Source organism: Nyctereutes procyonoides, unplaced genomic scaffold (assembly GCF_905146905.1).
Source record: "Nyctereutes procyonoides isolate TBG_1078 unplaced genomic scaffold, NYPRO_anot_genome, whole genome shotgun sequence".
In the NCBI taxonomy this organism is placed as follows: Eukaryota; Metazoa; Chordata; class Mammalia; order Carnivora; family Canidae; genus Nyctereutes; species Nyctereutes procyonoides.
Window position 1 is genome coordinate 33,749,501 of NW_026575122.1, and position 26,443 is coordinate 33,775,943.

A 26,443-nucleotide genomic window follows, 5' to 3' on the forward strand; every position below is an offset into this window, starting at 1 on the left:
AGGCCCTGACTTACAATATGTGTCAGATGAACGTTACCTTTCATTAGTAGAGGTCAAACTATCATTATATGTGCTGCCGAAGCGAACACGGTAGTGGCCGTGTTGCTATAACAAAGGTTGATCCGTGTGTGGTTTCTATCCTACTCTCATTAAAGTCATCAATTTTTATGGGGATGGATGAATCAGGCAAATGGGTCACGGAGGAAGGCCAAGACTCTTACTGTTATAAATTCCGAGGAAAGGTTGCTATGATTAATATGGCATCAGTGTGCAGCTCCCAGTGTTTGGTGCAAAACAGAAATTAAGTTTGTAGTGTCCACTCTGGATGGCTTGGCATGACCATCCCTGCTGGAAAAGCCAATCCCCCCCTGGCAATGTGGTTCTTCTCCTCGATTGTCTCTGAGCCAGGAAGAGAAAGGTTTAGAAATAATAATCTGCGGCCAATGGTGGTGGCTAATTATGGGGGTATGTACTTTCCAGGAGTGTGTGCCCATTGGGGGAAATGTTCTGGGTCCCAATCAAAATATCACGGCTGATCCCGACCAAACCCACAGTAGCAGAGGACTTTGTGCCAGATGAAACAGATGGCGACAAGACAGGTGGAAGAGAAGTGAGGACCAGGAAGGGGGTGGAAGTGATGCGGGCCAGGAAGGGGGAAAGCTCAGCTGCAGTCACACTTAAGCTAGCTGGGAACACTGGGAAAGCCGTGTGAGTCTTCTCATCTGTGAAATCAGGGTAATATGTGCACCTCTCAGGACCAAATGCAAGGGCTCTGCAAAATCACAGGGCATTCCACAAATGCAAGGCACTTGCTAAAAGATTCCAAATGGGCAAAGCAAAGAAATACAGAAATATGTCATTGGGAGTAAGACCCCCCCTGAAAGATTTCCTTCCTCTGGACTGATTTGAAGTCAACAGTTTCCTGGTTTGATCTTTTCTGGTCTGAAGTGTTTGTCTACCTCATGGCTCCTCCACATTTGACCATTTCTACCGGGACAGTCAGGATGTCAGACTCCCCTTAACCCCCTGCTTAGACCCAGGGCTGCCCAGGCCCCAAGCAGATCTGAAATTGCATTTGTTTCACTCTCCCACCCTCGAATTAGAAGCTCCTCAAGGGTGAGCCCCCTGCTGGCCTCGTTTACCAGGGCCTGGCACAGACTAGAGTGCTTGGCACTTAATAAATACTCCACAAATGTTGACTGAAAGGATGCATCGAGACGCTGGATGCTGGAGTGGCACCTGCAACAGACATAAGCAAATTTTAAATCTTGTTTGTTCGTTTTTCAAGATTTTATTTATTTATTCATGAGAGAGAGAGAGAGAGAGAGAGAGAGAGAGAGAGAGGCAGAGACACAGGCCAAGGGAGAAGCAGGCTCCCTGCAGGGAGCCCGATGTGGGACTCGATCCTGGGACTGGGATCACACCCGCAGCCGAAACCACTCAACCACTGAGCCCCCCAGGCATCCCAAACAAAATTTAAAAGGCAGAAATTTCAACAGATTGAGGAGGCCTCTGGGAAATATTTCGGAAGACTCCTCTCCTTTGCACCTCTTCCCCCTCCCTCCCTAGACTCCACGGAGGAGAAGGCTGCTTATTGCTAATTTAGGATACTTTGCAAACCAAAACTGAAAATAACTTCAAAAGAATGTCACGTCTTAGGGACACTAAATGCCATTGCCAGGAGATGTTGCTTGTAGCAAAGTGAAGCACGGTCTCTTTTCCAGTTGCCGTCGCGCAGAAACCGTGGTTCCAGCTGACTAAAATTGCTGCCTGAATGAAGGAGTGAGGATCTGCTGGGAAAAGTCGGCTCCTAATGGAGGGCTGTGGTTTGAAAAGGTTCCCACGCAGTGATTTTTTTTAAAATGCCCATTGACCTAACTGCAGTGGCTGCTTTTCCATCATAATCGGTTATATAATTACCATGCAACTTTGGCTCTGCCTCTCACAAGACTGATTTAAACGCACCCAGCTAGACCAGAACCACTGACCTTTTTTCTAGAATCTGTGGGGCTTATTGGAATTACATTGGCAGAATTAGAGAATCTGGTGACTTCAACCAGATTAATCCTGGGAATGGGGCTCCTTAGCCTTCCCAGGCCTGTGAGGATTGTCCGAAAGCCAACATTTGGGATTTGAATGGCTTGAGAAAAATTGAACTTGGTGCCTTAGTAAATGGTTGACCCCAAGTGACTCCCCTCACCCCACCTCCCGAATTTTGACCTTTAGCATTGCATATTGGAGCCTAGAGCATCCGAGAAGCTATGTTAGTCTGAATTCTGTGATAGAAATAACAGAAGCTAAGGCTTGATATCCTAAACAAACAAATGAACTTTTAAGAAGGATATAGAGTAGCTCACAGAACAGGAGAAGCTGAGGATCTGCTTCCTAAAAGTGTAAGAGAAGCTCTAGGAATTGAGGTGTTAGGAATAATGCCGTTTTCTTTGACCGTTGCGACCAGAGTAAATGATTTGGGACCATTGTGAGTTTGTGTGTCATTTCTCTTGACATCAAAATTCCAGATCAAGAGCATCTTGATAGACCTACTTTCAATCATGTATTCATCCTCCTCTTGGCAAGGTCGGTCAAGGGGAGGCCCCAAGATTGACAGTCATTTCTCCTATCAGGGAAAAGTAGTTCTCCAAAGAAAAATCAAGCCTCTTGGTCTTCGGGCACTGTGGCACCCATGGCTCCCCTCTGGTGGGGGAAGAAGTGGTGCAGTTCTACAGGGAGAGGTGTGGAGGTGGCTCATGCTATTTTTAGCTCACTGTCTTCCAGCTCTACCTCCTATCTTCTCTCTCCTCCAAACCATGAATTAGCACACTAGGCATTGCCACACCAGGATAGCATACGCTCCTCCTCAGGAATAATCTGCGATGTGTGAGCAGCTTAGAATTTTGGAGAAAAAGACAAGTGGCAAGAGGAGTGAAATTGGAAACAGAAGTGGGTATATCATGCCCTCCTTTTGAGCTGCCGAGTTGATTTTATTTCTCCTCAGGTCAACACTTTTTTTTTTAATTTAATTTGAGAGAAATTCAACTTGTATTCCTACTGCCGTACCTTGAGCTTTTTGTGATTTCTTAAATGAGAAGAGAAAACAAAAATACAGTCATGGTCAACGTTTAGTTCCTTTTTCCAGCACTGACCTCACTATAATTTTTATTACATCATATAATTAATTAGTCCACACATAATTTAACTTGTTCTTTTGTTGTTGAGATAAACCCCCAAAATGAGATAAACCAAAAGTGCCAGAGGAGTGGGAAAGTTATTGAGCAGAGTCCCCCTGCCCCCACTCCCCAGACAATGTGTTCATTTGAATGTTTGCTGGCTCTCCAATCTTTGATCTCTTCTGTCTTGGGGTTTCCATATAGGTGATTTCTCTGCTGATAGTAGCTAGCAACTCATAAGGCACCCAGGGCTTCATCACATACATCCTGGAGTGGAACAAAACACCCCCCCACACACACACACTAGAGCAGAAATCTCTTCCAATGTTATTTATGCCTGTGCAAGTTCTAGTTGGGGAATAGCTAATTCCATTGCTGTTTTAGACATATAGATGGGCTTGTTTCTCCCTTAAATGCACTTAACATTAAAAAATATATATATTTAATTTGTTTATTTGAGAGAGAGAGTGAGAGTGAGTGGGAGGGAGAAGTAGAGAGAATCTGAAGCAGGCTCCACGCTGAGCACAGAGAGAGCCCAACATGGGACTCAACCCCACAACCCATGAAATCGTTCCTTGAGCCAAAACCAAGAGCCAGACACTCAACGGACTGAGCCACCCAGGCGCCCTTAACATTTTTAAAAACTTTGGTATGTTTTATATAGTTCAGTGAAAAGCTGATCGAGTTTGATTCATGTTAGAGCAAATCATTATGTTCACTCTGCTTGTCTTTTTCCTTTCAGTTCAAATTACCTACTGTAGCACTGCAAATTTCTCTCATGCCTCTGTCACTGTAAGCCACCAGGGCAGAATGGAGCTGATGTTCAGTGAACACCTGTCACGCGACAAGCATTTTGACAAGTGTTTTTGCATATATCATTTCATTTACACTTGTAGTATCTTCGGTGAACATATGTGTAACCCAAGATCCAGAGCAGTTAAAAAAAAAAAAGTATCCAGGATCACAAAGCTAGTGATTAGTAGGTTCATATTGGAACCTACATATGTTTGATTTTAAAACACATTCTTAAAAATAAGTAAATACATAAATAAATTCTTTCCGTTCATTTTATTATGTCAAATAAGATAGTTAGATATCAGCTCATCAAGAATTACTAAGCAGCTCAGAAACAAATGTATACTAGGAGTTCTTGAAGACCACATAGTGACAAAAAAGATGGATGAATAGGAGTTAGAAAGAATCCTATTTTTGACATATTTGACATAGAGTCTCTTGGTTCTTTCTCTCCCCCTTTGGGAGCACCCAGGGGGTGAATGGACTGAGTACTCCCGAGTTCTGAGCTGAGCAGGTTAGGTCAGGAAGAAGGATCACTGAAAGCTGGGGGACCATGGAGTAACTCCAGAAGCTTGTAGAATAGACCAAACAAAGCTTTCATTTAAGTGGACATTGATTCATTCGTTCATACAATCAATATTTATTGTGTGCATCTGTGAAAGGCCAGGCACACAAAGATGAATAAGACATGGCTCTTCCTTCAATGACTTCAGTGTCTATCAGGGAAGAGAGATATAAGTTAACAAGCTTATATCATGTTAACTTATAAGGTAACAAAAGGATAATAGATGTATTTCCATTGCACTTGGGTGCCGCTTCGATAGTCGGCATATTGTGGACACATGCTGATTTTTGAACATCCATTATCTACTCCATTTTTATTTCCTTTTGAAGGATTGCCTCTTCCCCTAACCCCCCACTGGAGAGTGCAATGAGACTGTTAAATCTACGTGCCCTGAACCCTCTACTCACCAACAAGTAGCCACCTGACCAACTTGGAACAAATGTTCATGTTTTAGAATCAAAATCTTGAAAAGAGGATAGAAAGCTAGAAAATAATTCCCCAGAAATGATGGAAGATCATTCATTTGGGGGCAGGGCACTACAACACTGTTGAAGAGCAATTAAACCTATCGCGTCACCACCACCCCCCACCCCACCTCCCACCAGATTCTATCAATTTCTGAGCCTTCTGGTCAATCCTGAGGGTTGACAGAAACACTCTCAATAAATTCCCATTATTAAACAATGAAAGATTCCCTTGATGAGATACGGGTTGTTAGGAGGAGATGGAAATCAGGAGGACCAGTTAGGAGGCTACTGCAGTAATTCAGGTTAAAGATGGTAAGAGATTGAGCTCAGTGGCTGGAGAAATGGAGAAGGGGAAGATGGATTCCTGACTCAGAGGAGATCAGGCTCCTTGGGCTTGGTGACTACCGGATGTGGAAAGCCAGGAATATGAAGAGTAGGATGAGGAGTTTTTCAGTGAAACAGAGTAGGACAGCTCCCCTCACCTCTTTTCTGTAGGTCTAGAGGGTATAATCTGAGCTGGCCTTGGTTTTGGCAGCATTTTCTTACTCAAGAAGGCTGTCTTCTTCCCACTATACCCTCCCAGCCCTGGGCTGAATATAATTTTCTCCTAAAAAAAAAAATCCTCCCCATTATCTAGAAATCTTAGCAAGGACACCAAATTCCTCTTTCCATCTTATCTCTTGAGCCCCAGGGGCACATGTTCAGTAGATTCTTAGAAACAATCCTGGGTGGCACATAGTAGTCCAACACCAACAAGCAAGCTCTACTGATGACTATATGTCACAGGCATACTTACTACATTTGTGGTCCCATTTACATTCTCACCTATGCAACCACAGCCCACGCAGTTCACACGGCCTCACCTATGGGGATTCCCAGGCTGCTCTGCGCTTACAGGCTTTGCTACAGAGGAAGGGTTTTCAAGTGCTTGTGGTCGTGTGGGAAGAATCCAACAGCAGTTGGGTGTGCAGAGTTGGACCCGATGGACTGTCCTGTCCCTTCCAAAGGGACAAGGAGAGGGCAACCTTTGTGAGTCAGTGCCCTCTCTGCCTGCCTGTCCTTTGTACCAGTCTTTTGAATCAATAAATAGTGACACCCATAACTACAACCTCTTATCTGCATGAAAATAAGCCAGTAGGGAAGTTGTGCAAGACACACAACATCTGCAAGAACTAAGGACTTTCCCCTCTCTAGAAAGCCCAAGCCCTGGATTTGGGGAGGCACACTTTTGAGATGGAAAAGATGAGTCGATCATAGCTCTAGTTGGATCTTTCTCTAGTTCCTCTTTTTGGAAGATACCTTGGAACTTGAGTGTCTTCAAACAAACAAACAAAAAAAAGGCAACTAACGTTTTCACAAACCTAAGTGGTACTTGAAATATCCCATTATTTCCTGGGCAATCTTCTGAAAAAATAAAAGCAAGGTATTGGTGTGTTCTAGTAGCCTTCGGAAATCCAGCATTTTCAAATCTCATATTTAATGCTGTCTAAGTAAAGAAAATGCTGTGGACAGTCAGATTATAAAGGAAATCTTGATGGATGGGAGAAAGGAAAGAACAATGTCTCAGGTACAATTTATGCTCTACAGCAATTTCTGCTGGATGATAAGATTATTGTATTTGTTACAGCTTGATCACCTGTATTTCATTCCAAATAAATTTTCTTCAGTCTCTTTGCCAACAAAGCACATTTCATAGAAATGCCTCAAAATCAATTTATACTGCTTCACCAGTTTTATGCATTTCAAATTTAAGGAAACAACAATTAGGATATTTTCAATGATGAAAAGAACTCCATTAAGCTGCCACAAATGTCAAAAGTTCCTGGCTATGCTAACACTTATGTAATTGTTCTGGAAACCCCACGCACCGGAATAGACCTACAACACTAGGCATGACTCACTGAATATTTCTATGCACATAGAAATTTAGAGCATCTCTCTAGAATGCTCTCCAGTTGGGATTTATTTTTTTTTTCAAAGAAAAAAAATACAAAATATGGTACATCAAATCCGAAAGTTCTTTCTGTAATTTTTTTGGAAAGTACTGCCTCAGACGAGAGCCTTAGAAGATGCTGCTGTTGTCACTAATAAAGCAGCCAGATGGGCTAGCATTAGAACAGGTTGAAACTTTGAATTTTTTCCTGGAAAAAAAAAAAAACAAAAAAGAAGAAGAAAACAAAAAAAACCCCAGAGGACGTGTGGGTTCTCAAATTTCCAAATGGTCCTCATTTCCTCTTGTGACTTTTATTCCCAAGTTTGTTTTTTAAAAGTTGTGGCTGGTAGCATTATGACTGGTGTCCTAATCCCCTGAGCAATGTCAAGGAAACTAATCCACGCCACAGGATGCTCATCCGTGCAGGCAGGCCTGGCCCACAAAACCAAGGCTCATTGGTAGCACAAATTCTGATAGTTGATATTGGAAATCTTGTGCAAGGCCAGATTTTTATAGGGAATTTACAAAAGTTCATGGCATACCTGTATCTCCAAGAGCCTGGGTTTGGTGGTACTTTTACTTGGTGGTACTAATACCAAGGTCATGAACTTTCCATTGGCCATAGTCACCGAATTGGGAGTTCCATCAGTGGTGAGCCAAACCACTTTCGCTGATGTGAAGGTTCTGAGGGCAGTGTTGCCAGGCGGTTGGAACAGTTGTAGACGGGAGTTTTTGTTGAGGCAGGAAAGAGGCAAGTCAGCCATGTGGAGGCCATTGGGAGGCCACCCCAAGGAGGGCAAAGAGGAGGAATCTGGCGGCCAATAACCATCGATGGACCAAGCAACCCAGAGGGAGCCCCAGGGCCAAGGACAGGGTTTGGGAAGAGCCCCCAAGCTCTGGGGAGGGCCAAAAAGGCAGGATTCCAGTTTTAGGAATGAGGACTGGAATTACTAGGTAGAGCCTGTGGCAGGAATAAAGTGGACACCTCTCTGGGGTCAACGAAGCAGGAGCTCAGAAGACACTCCAAAGCCTGGCTGACCAGACAGACAATGAGCTAGGTGAACTGCTTGTATTTCCTCGGCCCAAGGGGAGACGTGGGCTCAGCACCTGGGCTGGGGCCTGGCGACAGGTGGGGCTCTCTACCCCAGCCAAAGGTCGAGCCTGATTCCAGGGCGGGGTGCCCGGTGGATGGCGGGACACCGCCCACACCAAAGTCCTCGTGGCCCCCAGCCCTTTTGTTTCCACAACTTCATTCTTTGCTTTTCTTTCTTTCTTTTTCTTTCTTTCTTTCTTTCTTTCTTTCTTTCTTTCTTTCTTTCTTTCTTTCTTTCTTTTTTTTCTTTCTTTCTTCTTTCTTTCTTCTTCTTCTTTTTCTTTCTTTCTTTCTTTCTTTCTTTCTTTCTTTATTCTTTCTTTTTTTTAACTTTCAATATCTACTTTCTCAGCAACTTTCAATTATGCAAAAGAGTATTATTACCCGTGCTCATCATGCTATACGTGATGTCCCCAGGACTTCTTTTCTAACTGGAAGTGTGGACCCTTTCTGCAAGTTGTTTTTGTTATCTGAAATTCACAGCCCAGACTCCTCAGGCTGCTCATCTTTCGGGATGCAGTTCAAAGAGCATCTTCTGTGTGAAGCCCTCCCAGGCCCCGGTGGGTTCCAGGAGCACTTTACACAGCTCTCGGTTATTACACTTAGTACACTTTGTCCTGCCCTGCTGTCCTTCACCCATCTCTCTCCCCATCAGCCTTCAGATTTCTCGCCAAATGAGTCTTGGCACCTCTGGAGCCCAGCATGGGCCCATCCCAGTGCAAGATCTCAATAAATATCTGATGATAAATAAGTAGAGTGACTAAGTGAGCAAGTGTGTGTTAAATTCAAACGAATCAATTGATAATTAAAGTAATGAATGAAGTGATGCTTGACAATTCCATATGCTGACAAAAATAATTAAATGCGGAACGTTAACAGTAGCTAACGTTTGTGTCCTGCTTGCTGACTGTCCGGGCCTTCTGTCCTCCATCCCCCGGGGGGATTATCTTATTTCGTCTTCGCAGCAACCCAAGATGTAAGGGCTATTATAATACCCATTATACAGATAAGAAAATGGAGGCATTAGGCTAACATTTTAAGAGCTCGATCTGATCTGGGATCTGTTTATTCTATTAAGCAGTGGAATTCCTCATTCCTCGGGCCTTCCACTTGCCTCGGGGGAGGTCGAGGCCACTGGGGGTTGGGAGGAAGGTGTGATCAGGCTCTGTTTGTCCCTCTGCTCTCCCCCCACCCTGGGTCTTCCACTAACAAGGAGATGATGTCCCATGCAGTCCTCCTGGCAGGTCCCACGGGATGCCTACCCTGCCTTTCCTGATGGGTGAAGCCTCCCCGGAATTGGCCCCAGCTCCCTACTTCCCCTAGGAGTGCTTTTCCTTGCTAACTCTCAGGTGTGGGTCGTGGCAGAAATTGAAGTGAAGTGATAGGGAGGTTTCCTGGTCCTGGGATAACTACCCTCCACCTTGGGGCGAGGGCCACGCGGAGCACCTTGAATGCCTCGGCCTCTCAGTCTCTCCCCTGCCCCCCGAGGTCGGCGGCTGCATCCCTCAAGGTACCTGCGAGCCCCTGAGATTGCCACAGGCTCAGCACCTCTCCGCCTGTCCTGGAGGCTGGAAGCAGAGCCAAGTCCGAGCCTCCAGCTTGAGGCCAACTCAGCAGCTACCCATGGATCACCCCTTTGGGATGCGCTCGTCCTCTCCCCACCTGCCCATCGCCACCAGCACCCTTTGGGGTCTAGCACCCGGGCCATCACCACCTTCTCTGGCTGGTGCCCAGGGTCTCCTTCAAAGCCTCACGTGGAGGCAGCTTTCGAATCTACCGATCTAAAACACCCACGGCGCTCGGGGCCGCAGCACATGTGCTGGGCGGACACCCAGAAGATTCTCCCGGCCCCTGCCCGAGGATGCACGCAGATGCACCAAGGGTCTGCAGTTTTCCCAGGGCTGCACTTGTTGTGGGGACCACCAGGCTCTGCATCACGATCTTGTACCCCTGAAACTAATATCACACTGTATGTTCACCACCTGGAGTTTATTTATTTATTTTTAAAGATTTTATTTATTTATTCATGAGAGACACAGACAGAGAGAGGCAGAGGGACAAGCAGGCTCCATGCAGGGACTCGATCCCAGGACCCCGGGATCAGGCCCTGAGCCAAGGCAGATGCCCAATCCCTGAGCCACCCAGGCGTCCCCACCACCTGGAATTTAAATGAAAACTTAAAAGTCACAGAGATCTAAATCATTAGTGTGAAATTAGAGAAAATTAGAGACCGAAGCCGAGGACGCCAGCAGGTAAGAGGAGCAGCGCCCCGGGAAATCCCAAATCCTCTTCCTGACTTCTGCCCTTCTTCTCTGCTCCTTGGCAGCTCCGGGCTCCCAGTTTGCTCCCAGTTTGCTCCCAGTTTGCAGCCGTTGCCGCTGATGGGTGCTGATAAGCTGTTGCGAAATGATGCACCAGTGGGAGAGAGGAGGCCCAGAGTCCGCACCCGCCCAGCTTGCTTTGTGAAATTCCAGACTATTTAATCGGCTCTACCTCACCCCCAGAACTCCGGATTCCACTTTTCTTAATGACTTTCCCCCCCAACCCCCTCCTTAAATGCCTACACAGTTATCTTTGAAGAAGGAGAAAAAGAATAGATGAATCACTTGCAGGAAACGGGGGGCAGAGACATGTGGTTGGAACGGCAGATGGCGGTGTGTGTGGGCACAGGGCTGTGTCTGTTGTTCCTTCCACCACCCTCTGGAAATGAATCCTTTTGGAAGAGTACATTCATTCCAGGGTGGGGGCTGCGCCCTCTTTCAGGTGCTAACATGCAAACCCACAGCCACACGGATCCCTCTCAGACATCCGAGCTCCAGGGAGAGAGTGGAAAACTCAGGCCCCGACCATCTAGCCTCTCGTCCAGGTTTTGACATGAAACCTTCGCAAGGGACAAACTACAGACACTTAGTGGCAACAGACTTTCTCACGCTGTCTCCTTTGCCCCGCAGGATGTGATGTAACTACATAAATATTCTCTCCATGTCACAGGGCAAGCTCCTGACCTCATAAGGGATTGGCAAACGCCTATAGGGAAGCTGCGGGGAGATGCAGATTCAGGTAAACTATGCATAGAGGCAGGGAAACCCAGATTGTTCTTGGTGGGGCTCTGGGGGGGGGTGTCGCATGAAAAGGACATGAAGATATTTTGACCTCGGAGACAAGTGCCCATGTGTTGCTCTTGAAGGTACCTCTTGCTGTAAGTATGGAGATGACACCAACTGGGGCGGTTCCACTTGGATAGCTGAACTAAGGTTCTAGAAACCCAAGAATTCAAGAGAATACACAATTTGATCAACTTTTTTCAGAACTTCATGTAGGCCCTCCTGTTACTTCTACTTAAAATTTCCAAGGGTCACCTGGATGTATCTGCTAGGATAAGTGGTTTGGTATTTTATCTTTAGATTTATGAAACTCACTTCACAGATAGACTCTCTTCCATTGCTGTTTCCCTGTTTCCATCGCTGCCATCTGCCCTCCCGACCCTAGCACCGTACTACAGGACCCGGTTGTGTGCACACAAATGTGCAGAGGGATAAGAGCTTGTCACCTTTCTCCTTGGTGTGTAGAAGTTGAAAAATACTTCTTAGCACAAATTATAGACCATTTGGAAACAGAGCGTTGTGGTTGGAGCGTTTTTAAAATTAACAAACATTCTTTTAAAAATGATCCTTAGTAATAAAAATCATCTGAGTAAGAGTGAGTAAACTCAGTCCAGAAACCCATCTGAAGAACCATAAACAATCTTTCTTCAATCATAAATCCCATTAATAATAGAATTTCTACCCCCATACTCATTATGACTGGGTGACTCATTTCTCTGAAAGTCCTTCGTCTCAACCTTCACAAAAGCACTAATTCTTGAATCCTAAAAAGCTTTACAATTATTTTTCACAATTTTAAAACATGACCGTACTGGACTAAATTTTGTGCCTCTCGACATTCCCCAGCCCCACCTGATCCCCGGGCTTCGGCCTCCTCCTGAAAGGACAGAGCCCTGAGGGTGCAGCTTTGGAGAGACCTTACCTGCTGCAACAGGAGCCAGGGCCTGCTCCGGGGCCGGGTCTGAGCTGATGAGGCTCTCGTACCTTCTGGATGGCAGGTCCCATCCCATGGCTTCCAGGCAGCTGAGGATCATCTCCCCCACCCCGAGGAACTGCCTCAAGGTGACTTGGAGGACAAGCAAGTAAATTCGCAAATTTCCTTGTGGGGTTATTACCAGTTCCTTGACATGCCACCTGGCATCCGCATTCCTTCTTTCCCCACTTTCTCTCCCTTTCTCTCGCTTTTGAAGCCTTGAGATTGCACCTTCCAACACAGGCTTCACAAGGGATCTTTGCCTCTGGTTTTATTTTCTAGAAAATTTGACCAAGATAATTATTTTCTTTTTTTTAAATCACATTATAGCTTCAATCTGGCCTCCTGCTTATAGTTTATTTTCTTCCTAATTAGAAAGATGAATGGAGATCTATAATCCCTACTAAGATTACCTAGAGCTGGTCCAATGAAGTGTGTCGGGGTTGAGAATATGTTTCCTGAATTGCATTCACCTAACTTTCCTGTGAATGAGTTGTTTTAGTTTTGTTTGTTTGTGTTCTTTTTTTTCCCCCCTCATCGCAATAGGATTGTAGGATTGGATATGATATAGTCGCTCTTTTCTCAGATCGACTGCTTCTGCCCAGCGTGGGGTGGAGAACCAGGACAACAGACAGTGGCTTTTCCCATATATCCACCCTGCTATTTACAAACCTACTTCCTGATCTCCATCTTATTATCCCCGATGGTATCTTATACCTTCATTATGTCCTTACCTCCCATTTCACTTACAGCAAATTCCTTGATACGTACTTGTGATAGAGTCAGTTCAGAGTAATATTCAAAATCCTTTTGATTCAGGACATCATGTAAAATATGTATCTTGTAATCAGCAGCTAAAGAGCATCAGCTGCCCAGAGCAATGTGATGGTTGGGGAGCGTCAACAAGACCCTTTGGTGTCACAAGTCTTCCCCAGCCTGAGAAAGAGAAGTCGAGGGACTTTTCCACTTCTCTGTTTAATGGGTCAGCTCATCTCCTCTCATGGAGGGAACTGGGGGATGACGATAAAAGCTTGTAGATGCTTGGTGCCATCACCCTTCCCTTTCCGCTTGGGCAGAAGGCAGGTCCTGTGAATGCTTGGCGAGGAGGTTAGGGATGTTATCTTAATGAGCTAAAATTCCTCAGAAGGTTTGCATAGATAATAATGGCTGAGGCAGAGCTTAAGACAAACAACCCTTCTGGGATTAAAACAAAACAAAAACCAGGGCTCTTTAACCCTGAGCAATTCTAAGGAGTGAGAGCAGTTTTAATTAGGACAGGAGATTTAGAATGAGTTGAGAAGGAAAAGTCAGGCAGCAGTGAGTTTTGGATGAGAATGTGCTTTGGGAGTTATCAAGTGTCTCTTGGTGTTTTCTGTTCGAAAGTAATGATTGATTAATGGTATTTAAGTTCAGTGGCTACAATGAACGTAATATTTTGGTCAAAAGTAAGATGTCAAAAATAAGATAGGATTTTTATTTTACTGATTTTTTTTTTTTTTTTTTTTTTTTTGGCAATCAAAGATGGGTAAGGAATGTGAATAGAGGGCAGCTCAGCGGTTTAGTACTGCCTTCGGCTTGGGGTGTGATCCTGGAGACTGAATCAAGTCCTGCATTGTGCTCCCTGCATGGAGCCTGCTTCTCCCTCTGCCTGTGTCTCTGCCTCTCTTCTCTATCTCTCATTAATAAATAAATAAAATCTTAAAAAAAAAGAATGTGAATAGATGGTTCACAGGAAAGGCAATCGTACAGCTTTTAAATACACAAAAAGATGCTCTTCCTGACTCTTCTTAATAAGAGAAATGCACAGTAAAGTCACCACGGGAGGGGCGCCTGGGTGGCTCAGTCTGTTAGACGTCTACCTTTGGCTCAGGTCACGATCCTGGGGTCTTGAGATCGAGCTCCGCATCCAGCTCCCTCACCCACTGACCCTGCTCCCTTCCCCCTGCACCCCGCTCATGCTATCTCTCTCTTGCCTGCACCCACTCTGAGCACTCTTTCAAATAAATAAATAAAATCTTAAAAAAAAAGTTACCACGAGATATTGATATTCATCTATCAGATTGGCAAGATATCTGAAAGCACGCTGTGTCAGTAAGCTATGGAGGAAAAATATCACTGGTGGGAATGCAAACTCATACAATCTCTGACTGGGGGGTCTGGGTGAGAGCTAGCAACATTATAAACTCATATACTCTGACCAAGCAATTGCACTTTTAAGAATGTATCCTATCCTGCAGGGATCCTTGGGTGGCGCAGCGGTTTAGCGCCTGCCTTTGGCCCAGGGCGCGATCCTGGAGACCCGGGATCGAATCCCACGTCGGGCTCCCGGTGCATGGAGCCTGCTTCTCCCTCTGCCTGTGTCTCTGCATCTCTCTCTCTCTCTCTCTCTCTGTGTGACTATCGTAAAAAATTTTTTAAAAAAAGAATGTATCCTGCAGATATACTCACATAGAAAGGGGATAAATGTGTACAAGACTGTATTCAGTGCAGTCACTGCTTGCAGTAGCAAAAAAGATCCTGCACAACTTCAATATCTGTTGATGGGAAGATTAGGCCATGCGTGCCCACGTGATGGAATACTACGTAGCCATTAACAAGAACAAGGAAAAAAAAACAAGAATGAGGAAGCTCTATGTTTCCTGATATGAACCCATCTCCAAAATGTGTTCGGTGAAAAATCAAACTGCACCCCTGTGTGTTTAGGCTGCCACAGTTCTGTGATGAGAACATCAATAATACTAAATGTGTACGCGTATACAGGTGCAGACTCTGGGCAGGTACCCAGAAACTAGTTAACAGTGGTTGGCTCTAGAGAGAAGAGCTAGATAGCTGGGAGGGCCGACCTCTACAGTATATCACTTCTTCCCTTTGGAATTTTACTCCACGCACACGTATCACCTGTCCGTATTGAACTCACTAATGCTTTCTTCTCTTTTCAAGAGAAGAAAACACTCTGTAACACATGGAGACATTCGAGAGGGGGCTCTCATCTAATGCAGGGAGAACTGGTCCCTGTAGTTCCAAATCTGCTGACAGGAGCATACACGTTGTTGTTGTTGTTGTTTTTAAGTAGACTTTGTTTTTTAGAACAGCTTTAGGTTTATATCAAAACTGACCAGGAAGTCCAGAGATTTTTTTTTTTATATTTCCCATCCCCACTCATGCACAGCCTGCCCCATTATCCACATCCAGCACCAGCATGGTGTTGATGAGCTTATATCAACATAACTTATCATAATTGATGAGCTTACATAGACACATCATTGTTACCATAATTGATGAGCTTATATCAACGCATCATTATCACCCACAGTCTGCAGTTTACATAACGGTTCACTCTTGATGGCGTACTTTTCTGTGGATTTTGACAAATGTATAATGAGACATATTCACCATTACAGTATCACATAGAATAGTTTCACTGATTAAAAAATCCTGTGTTCCACCAATTCATCACCCCCTCCCATAACCATGGGCAGTCACTTGATTTTTTATTTTATTTTATTTTATTTTATTTTATTTTATTTTATTTTATTTTATTATCTCCATAGTTTTGCTTTTCAAGAGTGTCCTATAGTTGGACTCCCGGAGTATGTAGCTTTTTAAGGTTGGCTTATTTCACTTAGCAATATGCATATAAGTTTCTTCCATGGCCTCTCATAGCTTGATAGCTCATTTCTTTTTGGTGCTGAATAAGATTCCATTGGATGAATCACAGTTTATTTATCCATTCACCGACCCAAGGACGTCTTGGTTGCTTCTAAAGATTTGGCAATTTTGAATAAAGCCACTACAAACATCCGTGTGCAAAGTTTTGTGTGAACATGTCTTCAACTTTTTGGGTGAAGACTGAGGAGCGTGACTGCTGGATCATATGATACGGGTATGTTTAATTTTGTTAGGAATTTGCCAAACTGTCTTCTGGAGTGATCGCACCATTTTGCATTCCTACTAGCAACATAGGAGAGTTTGTGTTGCTCCACATCCTCACCAGCTTCTGGTGATGCCAGCGTTCTGGGTGTTGGCCCTTCTAATAGGTGTGCAGTGGCATCTCGTTGTTGATTCAATCTGCTTTTCCCTGCTGACATTGGATGTGAAGAATCTCTTCATATGCCATCTGTATATCTTCTTTGGAAGGTGTCCATTAAGGTCTTTAGCCCATTTTTTAATCAGGTTGTTCATTTTCTTACTGCTGAGTTTCAAGTTAGGTAACAGTCCTTTCTGAGATGTGTCTTTTGCAAATATTTTCTCCCAGTCTGTGGCTTGCACATTCCTTCCTTCCTTCCTTCCTTTCTTTATTTTTTTTAAATTCTTTTCCTTCCTTAATTTCTGTTTTTTTTTCCAGAAGTGAATGTCACCTTGCTAATTTAATTTCTGTCTGAAGCAGAAATTAAATTAGCACATGGCTACATTATTAACAAATGGGTAAATCTTTTCTACTTTCCCTTTATAACTGACTCTTTGTTGTCAGCACAGCTATGTTTCTAGTTTTTTCCTGGAGCCCTTTGTAGTAAAGGAATCTAACGAGTAATGGACGAGTAGGTGTAAAGGCAGACTGTGATATTGTGATATTTTTAACTGCCCTTAGAATATGATCTATTTGTATAGGGATTAAAAATAATTCTTCTTCTGTGATTTGTAATCTCTCAATTGCTTTGGTACAAAGTTTACCAGTAAGTTTTCCAAGAAGTGTATATTAGGAGAGAACCAATGAATTAGAATAATTTATTGTACCAGAGCAAGTATTTCATTAAAGAGAACTCAGGTGAACATACCTGAGAAAGAAGCATTTATTATCTTCTCTTTATGTGTTCCTGACATGTCTCCTTGCTGTATCACTCTGCAACCACTTGGTTGTCATATATAAAGGGAAGGACTCTGGATGGATGGACTATCACGTCAGTCACCCAACATGACCAGCCTTTTGGATCTGGAACTTTGAATTGTCCTAATAGCATGCCGGATGCTATCTTTGTAATATTCTCTCTTATGTCACAATCCCACCTGTTAGCTCTTGGAAGGGAGTGTCTCGGTGTGATTTATCTTCCTATCCTTCAGAATATCTTGCACCAACTCAGCAGGTAGCCCGAGCATGGACTTTTTAAAAGGTAGAAGACAGGGGCGCCTGGGTGGCTCAGTGGTTGAGTATCTGCCTTCGACTCAGGTCATGATCCCGGGGTCCTGGGATCGAGTCCCGCATCAGGTTCCTCACAGAGAGCCTGCTTCTCCCTTTGTCTCTGCCTCTCTCTCTGTGTCTCTCATGAATAAATAAATAAAATATATATTTTTTAAAAAGGTAGACGACAAAGTGATTTTGGCAAAATTTCAAGCATTTTCTCACTAGTGCTTTCTGTGATAGATACCCATGATACTTTTCCAAAGAGAGGAGAGAGTTCTGGTGCAGTCCAGGGTGGTGAATTGGAGATCTGGTTGTGGGAAAGGGCCGGGCAGCAGGTGGAAAGGGCATGGCCAGGTGCTCTTTGCTTTGAGGACAGACTCCGAGACCCAGAAGGTGAGCACAACCTGAAAGCCTCATGCCCAGCATTCCAGTTGAACGGCCCTGTGTCACCCCATCCCTGAACATCGGATGCTCCCCACCCCCACTGCCACAACACGCACGATAGGAGCAGCAGTCCTTACACTTTTGTTTGTAATGAAAAACGACGAGGTGACAGGCTCTCTTTACAAAATGTCACTTCTGCAGCCAAACAGGTTGCAGTGGCATTTTCATCCTAAAGGTAAGGGCCCCTTTTATCAGAAATACCACTTCCGGGCTGTGAGCCCCTGAAACTAACTGCTGCAGCCTCCTCCCTCCAGGGAGCGCTTCTGATGCTTTCATCGGCCTTCAGCTTTACTGGGAGGCTGGAATTTTTTTTTTTAAGTAGGCTTCACCACAGGGCTTACACTCACAACTCTGATATCAAGACCTGAGCTGAGATCAAGTGTCAGACATTTAACCAATTGAGCCACCCAGGCGCCTGGGAGGCTGGAATTTTTATAACAAAAAGTAAGAGGCAAAAGGCAGTTCCTCTCCGGGAGCGGAATTATAGCAGTGGCATTTAGAATAACATTGCCCCCTCTTTCCTGGCTACAATTATAAGCATCTCACATACCTCCCAATGTGAGGGAAGGTAAGTATTTTGTCATCCTCTATTAATAGGGAGGGGTTCTGAGTCACAGAAGGGCTAAGTGATTTTTCTAGCCCCAGAAATAAGGGAAATAAAATGAAGCAGGATGGTGAGTACGTTATTTTAGGAACAGGACGCCTGTGGGCTATAGCATCATTTTCCTGGACAATTGCAACTGCTTTGTAATTGGCTTTCCTGCATCTGGTTTTTCTCTCCCCTGCAATCTACTCACTTCTTTGTTATCAGAATCATACGCTGAAATCATGTCACACCCTTGTATAAATATCTTTGATGACTTCTCGCTGCCTAATGAAAAATGCCAAACTCCTTAGCCTTAGCATCCGAAGTCCATTACCATCTGGCTTGAAACGAAGTTTCTTATGTGTTTGCTGCTCTGTGCCCTCCATGAAGTTGTCATGCACGTCCATGGCTCCAAGCCTTTGCTCATGCCACCTGTCTCTCCAGCTTAGAGTGCCTTTCTTCTCCTGCCCCTTCTGGGGGTGGGGGGCGGGGGGAATCGGCTTATCCATGGGGATCTAACTCAGATACTGTCTTCTCTGGGACACTTCGTAACATCCAAGGCCCATGAGCCATGTGCTCCTTTTGCTTCCCTCTCCATACATAGTACTTCCCTTCTGCTGCAATGACCCTATTTATCACTGCATTCTAGCTACCTGGACATGAGTCTAACCCAACCACTCAGACTTAACTTTTTGTGACACCAGGGTCTAACTCTGATCTCCACGTGTCCCCAGCAATCATTTCAGTTCCAGACACACGGTGGGTGCTCAAGAACTTGATGCTGTTTTCAAGAGAAACATTCTTATCAGGTCAATCCACAGGCGGTTCTGGGTACAGTTGCAGGCCTTGTGCAAAGAAACCAGGGTGCGTGCCAATTCAAGAATCGAGCTCTCAAGGGCAAGCAGGTTAGTTATGTTTAACATTGTATTCTTCTGTTACGCAGTTCTGACGTTTGTGCGTAGAGGTAACCGTCCAAAACATTTCTATACTTCTTGCCTAGATCTGACAGGTGAGCAACCTGGCTGTCTGGGATATCATTCGGAGCTTTCCAAAGTCTGCCCACCTGTATGAGCCATTCTTGGCTGCTGGATTATAAGAGAGTTGCCTGGGACCTCTCTCCAGACATTCTGAATCAGGGTCCTCGAGTTAGAGGCCTGCGAGGCCTGTGAACAGCGAGCAAGTACCTCCAAGGTGTTCCTCAACATTCGAGACCCTCTGGTCTGGCTGGAAACCTCCCCCTAGGCAAGCGGATTGATGGGGAACAGGTGCTGTAGATCCGTGTAAGCCAGATGCTGGTTTTCAGCTCAGGTTGCATATGAGAATTCCCTGAGGGATTTTTGAGCCCTACCCATACCTGGGACTCCCCATCCCCTTACATCATTTAAATCAGAATTATGAAAGACAGGATTTGGGCATTATGTCTTTCGGACCCTTTGCTTCTGAACCAGTTTGGTGATAGAATAAATGTCAGATTCCTTTGATAAAAATCACAGGTCTCTAGTGGTTAGGGCTCCTGTTTACGTCACACTCCTCACTGCACTCAACCTCACTCTCACTATAGAAATAAATCTCATACCAAGTTTAACAAGTAAAAAATTGCATTTCAGCAGCTAAGGACAGCTCATGCAAACTGTGTGTGGCTGGGGAAAGGTTTTTCTCTCTACCCTCGGTGCTTTGACTACCAGTACCTTGCATGAGAGGGTCGTCCTAAAGGAAAGGCAGCAATGTTCCCAAATCAAAATCAGCAGAGTTTATAATCTCATGGGGGCAGGAACCTAGGTGAAATGAGGGGGGGTGGGGTTTGCAGGGTCCAGGGCTGGAGGCTGCTTGGTTACACATGGAAGTGGGCTGCAAGATCGAGGGTCCTAGCATACTTCCTCTGACAACCACCAATTTCAGTAATAGAAATATTTTTTTTTAGATCCTACCAGAAGATGAAGTTTCTTTCTTTCTTTCTTTCTTTCTTTCTTTCTTTCTTTCTTTCTTTTCTTTCTTTCTTTCTTTTTATTTTTAAAAGATTTTATTTTTTTGACAGAGAGAGAGACAAAGAGAGAGAGCAGCAGCAGCAGGGGGAGGGGCAGAGAGAGGGGAAGAGGGAGAGGGAGAAGCAGACTGTCCACTGAATGTGGAGCCCAAGGATGCAGGGCTCGATCCCAGGACCCTGAGATCATGATGTGAGCCTAAGTCAGACGCTTGACCGCCTGAGATACCCAGGCGCCCCAAGGTGAGGTTTCTTAGATGCAAGGAGGTCTTAAAAGCTTGGGGACGCAGTAGAGAAACAGGTTCGGAGACAGAGAAGCCAGATCATGGAGAGATGGTGGTTACATCGTTGGGGCAGGTAAACTCCCAATCCCCCTCTTGCAGGACATGAAGCTAACAGGGCGAGCCTGCAGGGCGCCTGGGTGGCTCTGTCACTTAGGCCCGGGACTCTTGATTTTGACTCTGGTCATGATCTCAGGGTTGTGGGATGGAGCCCTTCATTGGGCTACATGCTCAGTGCAGAGTCTGCTTGTCCCTCTCCCTCTGCTCCTCCTCTGCTCTAACTCTAAATAAATAAAATCTTAACAAAGAAAAGAAAAGAAAAGAAAAGAAAAGAAAAGAAAAAGAAAAGAAAGAAAAGAAAAGAAAAGAAGAAGAAGAAGAAGACAGGACTGGCCTGAGCTGGCAGTGATGGGGGGTGGGGTGGGAGACATCCACGTCTCAATACACCGAGAAACTGCAATTTCTGGGCTCTTTACATCACTAGCTAAGGGGATGGTAAAGCAACTGACTCTTCTCAAAATGTCATTTTTCAAGATCTTGTATGGCTAGTTTTTCTATTCCTGAGAACAAACTGACAGTGTAGTGTTTTTTGCTACATGACCCCCTTTCAGCCATTTCAATCAACCTCCATTAAGAACTGCGTGTATATGTGTGTGTTCATACTAAAAACAGGTAACTGCCAATGAATTAGTACTGTTTCAGGACCCTTCCTACCCCTTTCCAAATGGAAGTCATGTACTACCCTAGGCCTGTAATATAGTGTTCCCATTTGACAGATGAGGACACTGAGGCATAGGGGGATTATGTGATTTCCCCCAGGATCACACAATTAGATAACTGGCGAGCCAGGATTAGAATCCAGGTTGGTCTGACTCCAGAACTCTCGGTCTTGACCAGCAAAATAAAATTTAACAAGTCATGTAGAAGCTGCCATTTTATAACAGGTTGAATTTTTTTTTTCTTAAATTGGTTGAATTCTTAACAGGCTGCATGGGGTCATGCTTTAGGGCTAATCCTATCTATCAGGGGAGCAAAACATACTCGAGAGGCTTTCAAGGAGATGCGAGTTTGGACTCCAGTGTAATTACCTGATATGTGAGTCCAGCCTTCCCCACTATGAAACCATGGTAATTGTGTATCTGCTTGGCAGGGTTATCATGGTAGTAGTTAGATCTGATATATTCAAAGCTTGAGGTGGAATAAATTGTAGCCATTATGGTTTGTGTCTTTTTATCTCTCCTCCTCCTCCTCCTCCTCCTCCTCCTCCTCCTCCTTCTCCTCTTCCTCCTCCTCCTCCTCTTCCAAGGATACATTCAAATACAACTTTTGTAATTAACCCACCAAGTGGCCTATAGCCCTACTGCTTAGACTGGAGTTTGGAGGCCCCTGGGGTTCCCTCAATATAGTCTGGAGGATCTGAGAGTCCTTAAATTCGATAAACTAAGCTAAAGCCGGCCTTGTATTGGGGACACACACAGCCATTTTCACTGATCGCTGAGGCAGAAAGGGCTGACAGGAAATAGTGCCTACTTAGAGAAATAATTCCTTCTCTTACACAACAGCTATTTGTATTGCTCACACCTGCGTAAATAAAGGAACACAAGATGAGGAGAAAAGTCACCAGAGGAACCACGGCCCACACAGGCACAAGGCAACTATTCTGCGTGTAGATGAAGCATGGCTAATGCCCAAGAAGCTTCCATGATGCTTCAAGACATGACGGGGGAGCTTCTGGAAAGACGGCTGCATCGTAGTTCCCTGCCCCCTGGAAGGCAACGTTAAGCTTAATTTCCCGCTCCAGGTATTGCTAGGCTTCGGAACTAATACAACGGGAAGCAAGGGGTCATTGTTCCTTTTCCAAACAACAATGACGTAACAAAGCCTCAGTGACGACTTCTTACATAGACATTTATGATAGACACTTTTAGATTTCTTTTTGAAAATAAAAGATATGAAGGAAGAATCAGTTGAATCACTGGAAAGACGGCGACAAAAGCATCTGAAAGAAGAAATCAACATTAGTACCTTTAAATGTACTTCTTTGCGAGATTGTCCAGCTTCAACAGAATATTCTAGATTACGTCTCCATGGGCCCCGGAATATAAACCGACCTGCAATCCATTGGGTGATGGGGAAACAAAAACGCAGGGAAGTTGATGAAGATTGTAATTTTTTTGAACAGCTTAGCCTGCTCGGGGCCTAGGTCTGAATTCCACAATAGTTTCTATTTTTCTTCGGGTCCGATCATCCCGGCAAGGTGTAAAAGTGCCATCTGGTTTGTCGGAAAGCTCCGGCCACTCCCCAGATGGGACTGTGGACGTGTGATTCCGGCACTGCTGCCGTCTAGCTACCTGTCAGTTGCTGTCTCACCAGCCGCCTCTCCCCGGCCCCACACACTGTTTGGGAAAATCCTTAGCCTGTGCTTCCTACGACCCTGCAGCGCCTCACCCAGGGGCAAGCTGCTTGACTGCAAACCGGGCTCAGCAGTCATGGTATTTTCACTTGGGGCTCATATTTGCAACTCCCTTTGGTTTTCCCTATGTACATACAGCCTAAAATGTGCAGAACGTGTTTCCTTTTGTCAGTCCTTTGGGCCTCTTGGGTTCCACATCTCCTGCTGTTCAGACATAACTTGCTGTCTTTTTGAGGCACCTGCCAGGAGAGCTCAGCTTGAGTTTTGTGAACCCCATATGCCCCTTAAAGCCAGACTCTGTCAAGCATGTTTCTCAACCGCAGTGAAATTCTGTTGTGAGATTTAGCTGCTCAGAAAGCCACTAGCTGTCAGGTCGCGAAGGCTCCTTGGGACTTCTAAAAGTGAGTAGTGAATATGTCACAAGACTACATTTGGAGTCAGAACTTCCAAAAACGCTCTCTCCTTACTAACAGAAAACCGTTTAACTACTTTCACATGGTGTGTTAATCGATGTTATTGTATTCACAGAGATTACGCCAAGAAGATTAAAGGGCATGCTAACGCTTTTGGGTCTAGTAAACCACGAGTGTCCTCAAACACAGGAAAATTTCTGCAGAGTTGGAATGCTTCTCCAGCAGGCAACCAACATTCGTGAGCAAAAGACTTACTTTTAGGGAGCTTTCCAAGGGGACCCACCTGATGCAAGAATTCAAGCATGGGTGCTTGGTGCATGCGCACAAATACATACACACAGAGAAGTTAGGATGTGTAACATCGCTTCTGTGCACTTACGAGGAGTAAGAGATGACCGGCTTTGCTCCCCGGTCTGGAAACACGGTTCTCTTGGTACGAATGATACCCTCAGCAGGGAGCTGAACTTTTCTGAGCTCTTTTTCCTAAGAACCTGGGCCAGGATGATGAGGTTCAAGGCAAGATCACCAGCAACAGGGTGTCAGCTTTCTGCAGAACCGAGCCAGTTGAGTTTTAAAAACATCATCTTTCGAATACTCATTTTGTGCCCTACACTTTTTGTATGTCTCTAATCCTCCTTGTCCTGTGATGAAGATATAATATTTCCTAATTTTACATACTGCTGAACACCCTTCTTTGCTTTGTTTTTCCCTACAGTACTTTTACTTCCTAATATATTGTATAATTATTCTGATTATTGTCTGTCTTCACTAGAGTAAGCTTTGAGGGTGGTGCTGATATTGCCTCTTTTATTCCCTACTGATTTCCGGGAGCCCAGAATAAATAAGTGAATGAATGAATGAATGAATGGAGGCCCAGAGAAGCTAAGTGATTTTCCCCTTAGCTTAGTGAGTGGCAGAGCTAAGGTCGGAACCCAGGCCCATGTGCCGAGCCGACATACTCGATTAGTAATGGCAGTTGTTAGGATTTGAGTCTAAGACAAACTCCAAGGAAGAAAAATATGAAGTATTTAGCGAATGGCTGACTAATGAAGAAGTGCATGCAGAGAAACCCCAATGTAAAAGGAGCGGGGGTTAGGAGTCTAACTTTTGATCTTTGACATTTATGGGGAAGGTGCGACAGAGAGTATGTGAAGCTGGAAAAGCCTACTGGTCAAAATTCAAAATGTAGAACCGAATCCTTCAAATTTTGCAATGGCACTGTTCAGTGCGCAGTCTCCAGGATAAGCTGTGAGATGTGTATGTGGTCAACCTTACTGGTCTGTACAGGGTCTGGCCTCAAATCCTGACCCCATTGTTCGTTACTGTATGACTTCATACAAATTCCTTAATCTTTGTGAATGGGGATGATTTACATGGGTTTTCTGAAGACTGGCCAAAATTATGCAAGTAAAGACTGAAATCAAGACCCAGCCTTTCAAGCAGTAAATGCCCAATTTACATATCATTTCTACTCTATCAATTTGGTGTGGTGGGGAAACAGGGTGTTTTAAAAGCGGATCAGTTAGGGAGAAGTTAGGGAGCTGGGTACATTGTGTTAACCATGTTAAAGGATTTGGACCCTGGTCTGTAAGGCACCTACTTTGCTCCACAGCTGAATTGGGACGGATTAAACGACCTAGGGCAGTCCCTCAGAGGGCTTCTCTGTGGACTAGGGAGTTCTGGGAGGGCGGTTAGGCAGGCCCTCCAAGGGCATCTAGATATGGACTCAGAACACTGCAGGTTGGGAATCCAGAAGGATAAAAACATCCAATAGCTGAAAGCACATCAACATCATGCTAGGGCATTTCACCCATTCAACCACCACAGAGATGCTATAAAGCAAATATTTTTATCATCTTCATTATGCCACGTGGAAGACGCAGTTCACAACAGATTTAACCAAGGGTCCATCCACATTCTAGGAAGTGACGGGGGCCCAATTTCAACCCTGGCCGCCCCACTCCAGGGGCCCCTTATGCTGCCCTTCTTAGAACCCGGTGGTCAGAAGGCCATTTTATAAAATGTGCTGAGAAGCACCGACATTCCGTTGCCGTAGGGTTCAGATCCACCTTCAGGTTTGAGGAGCGTTGCAATTATCCTCCCTAATCTACTGCCAGGTTCAGGTGAGGGAACTTGAAAAAAAAAAAAAGGTTTTATTTATTCATTCATGGGACAGAGGCAGAGACACAGGCAGAGGGAGAAGCAGGCTCCTTGCGGGGATCCCCATGTGGGGCTGGATCCCAGCACCCCGGGATCACGCCCTGGGCCCAAGGCAGGCGCTCAACCGCTGAGCCACCCGGGTAAGGGCGCTTTTTAAGCAGCGAAGTAACCGCGGATTCCCCAGTCTCTTCCGCTGGAGGCCCCGGGCCGAGGCCTGTGTGGTTCGCGGGTCCGCAGCTGGGCGCCCTGCCGCGCCCCCAGGTCCCAGCGCCCCAAACGTCCCGGGGCGCGAAGGCCTGTAACAGGTGGGGGCGGATCGGAGGCGTCAACTCCGGCGCAGACCTCCTCCAGTTGGAACTAGAGACATCCAGTGAAAATACGGGAGTTTTGTTCCAAGGGATGCCCAAAAAAGGGAGAGCGCGCGGCAGCCCCCCCCACCCCCCGTCGTCACACACGCTCCTCCGGGGCGGCCCGCTCGCAGCGCAGCGCAGCGCGGCTCCAAAATTGGCAGCCCGGGCCTCGCAGCCGCCTTTTTTTAGCCTGCGCTCCCCCAAACCAGGGAAGAGGCGGGTGACTAAGAATGCAAATCGGAGCCGGGGCGTCCGCAGGCAGGCCCCGTGGGCGCGGGGCGTCTGGCTGGGGGAGACCCCGCGACCTCGGGTGCCCCGCGCTCGACCCGCTGTGGGGGCGGGGAGGGGCGCCGGGGGAGGATGCTCCCCGCCTCCCGGGCGGCGGCGGCGGCGGCGGCGGGACCCGGGGCGCCCCGTCTTCCGCCGGGGGGTAGGGAGGGGAGGCCGGGTTAGGGACGCCGCGCCCGCCGCACGCAGGTGGCTTTCCGCTCGGGAGGGGCCGGCCCGGCGCTTTCCTCTAACAACCGGGCCCCGCGCGCCGGGAATGCGCCCCCCCACCCCGCCGCCGCGGCCCCGGCCCGCCCCGCCTCCATCCGGTG

The 26,443-nt window shown here is 45.7% G+C and overlaps 1 long non-coding RNA gene across 2 annotated transcripts; it reads left to right on the forward strand.

Moving 5' to 3' along the window:
* The first annotated feature begins 11,971 nt into the window (after positions 1 to 11,971).
* LOC129516747 (uncharacterized) lies at positions 11,972 to 24,059 on the forward strand. Of its 2 annotated transcripts, none has more exons than XR_008665862.1 (3): positions 11,972 to 12,206; positions 18,981 to 19,151; positions 22,071 to 24,059. It is a non-coding gene; the product is annotated as an uncharacterized LOC129516747 (long non-coding RNA). The 2 variants fall into 2 exon arrangements; XR_008665861.1 differs by lacking the exon at positions 18,981 to 19,151 and adding an exon at positions 19,190 to 19,255.
* Positions 24,060 to 26,443: the final 2,384 nt, after the last annotated feature.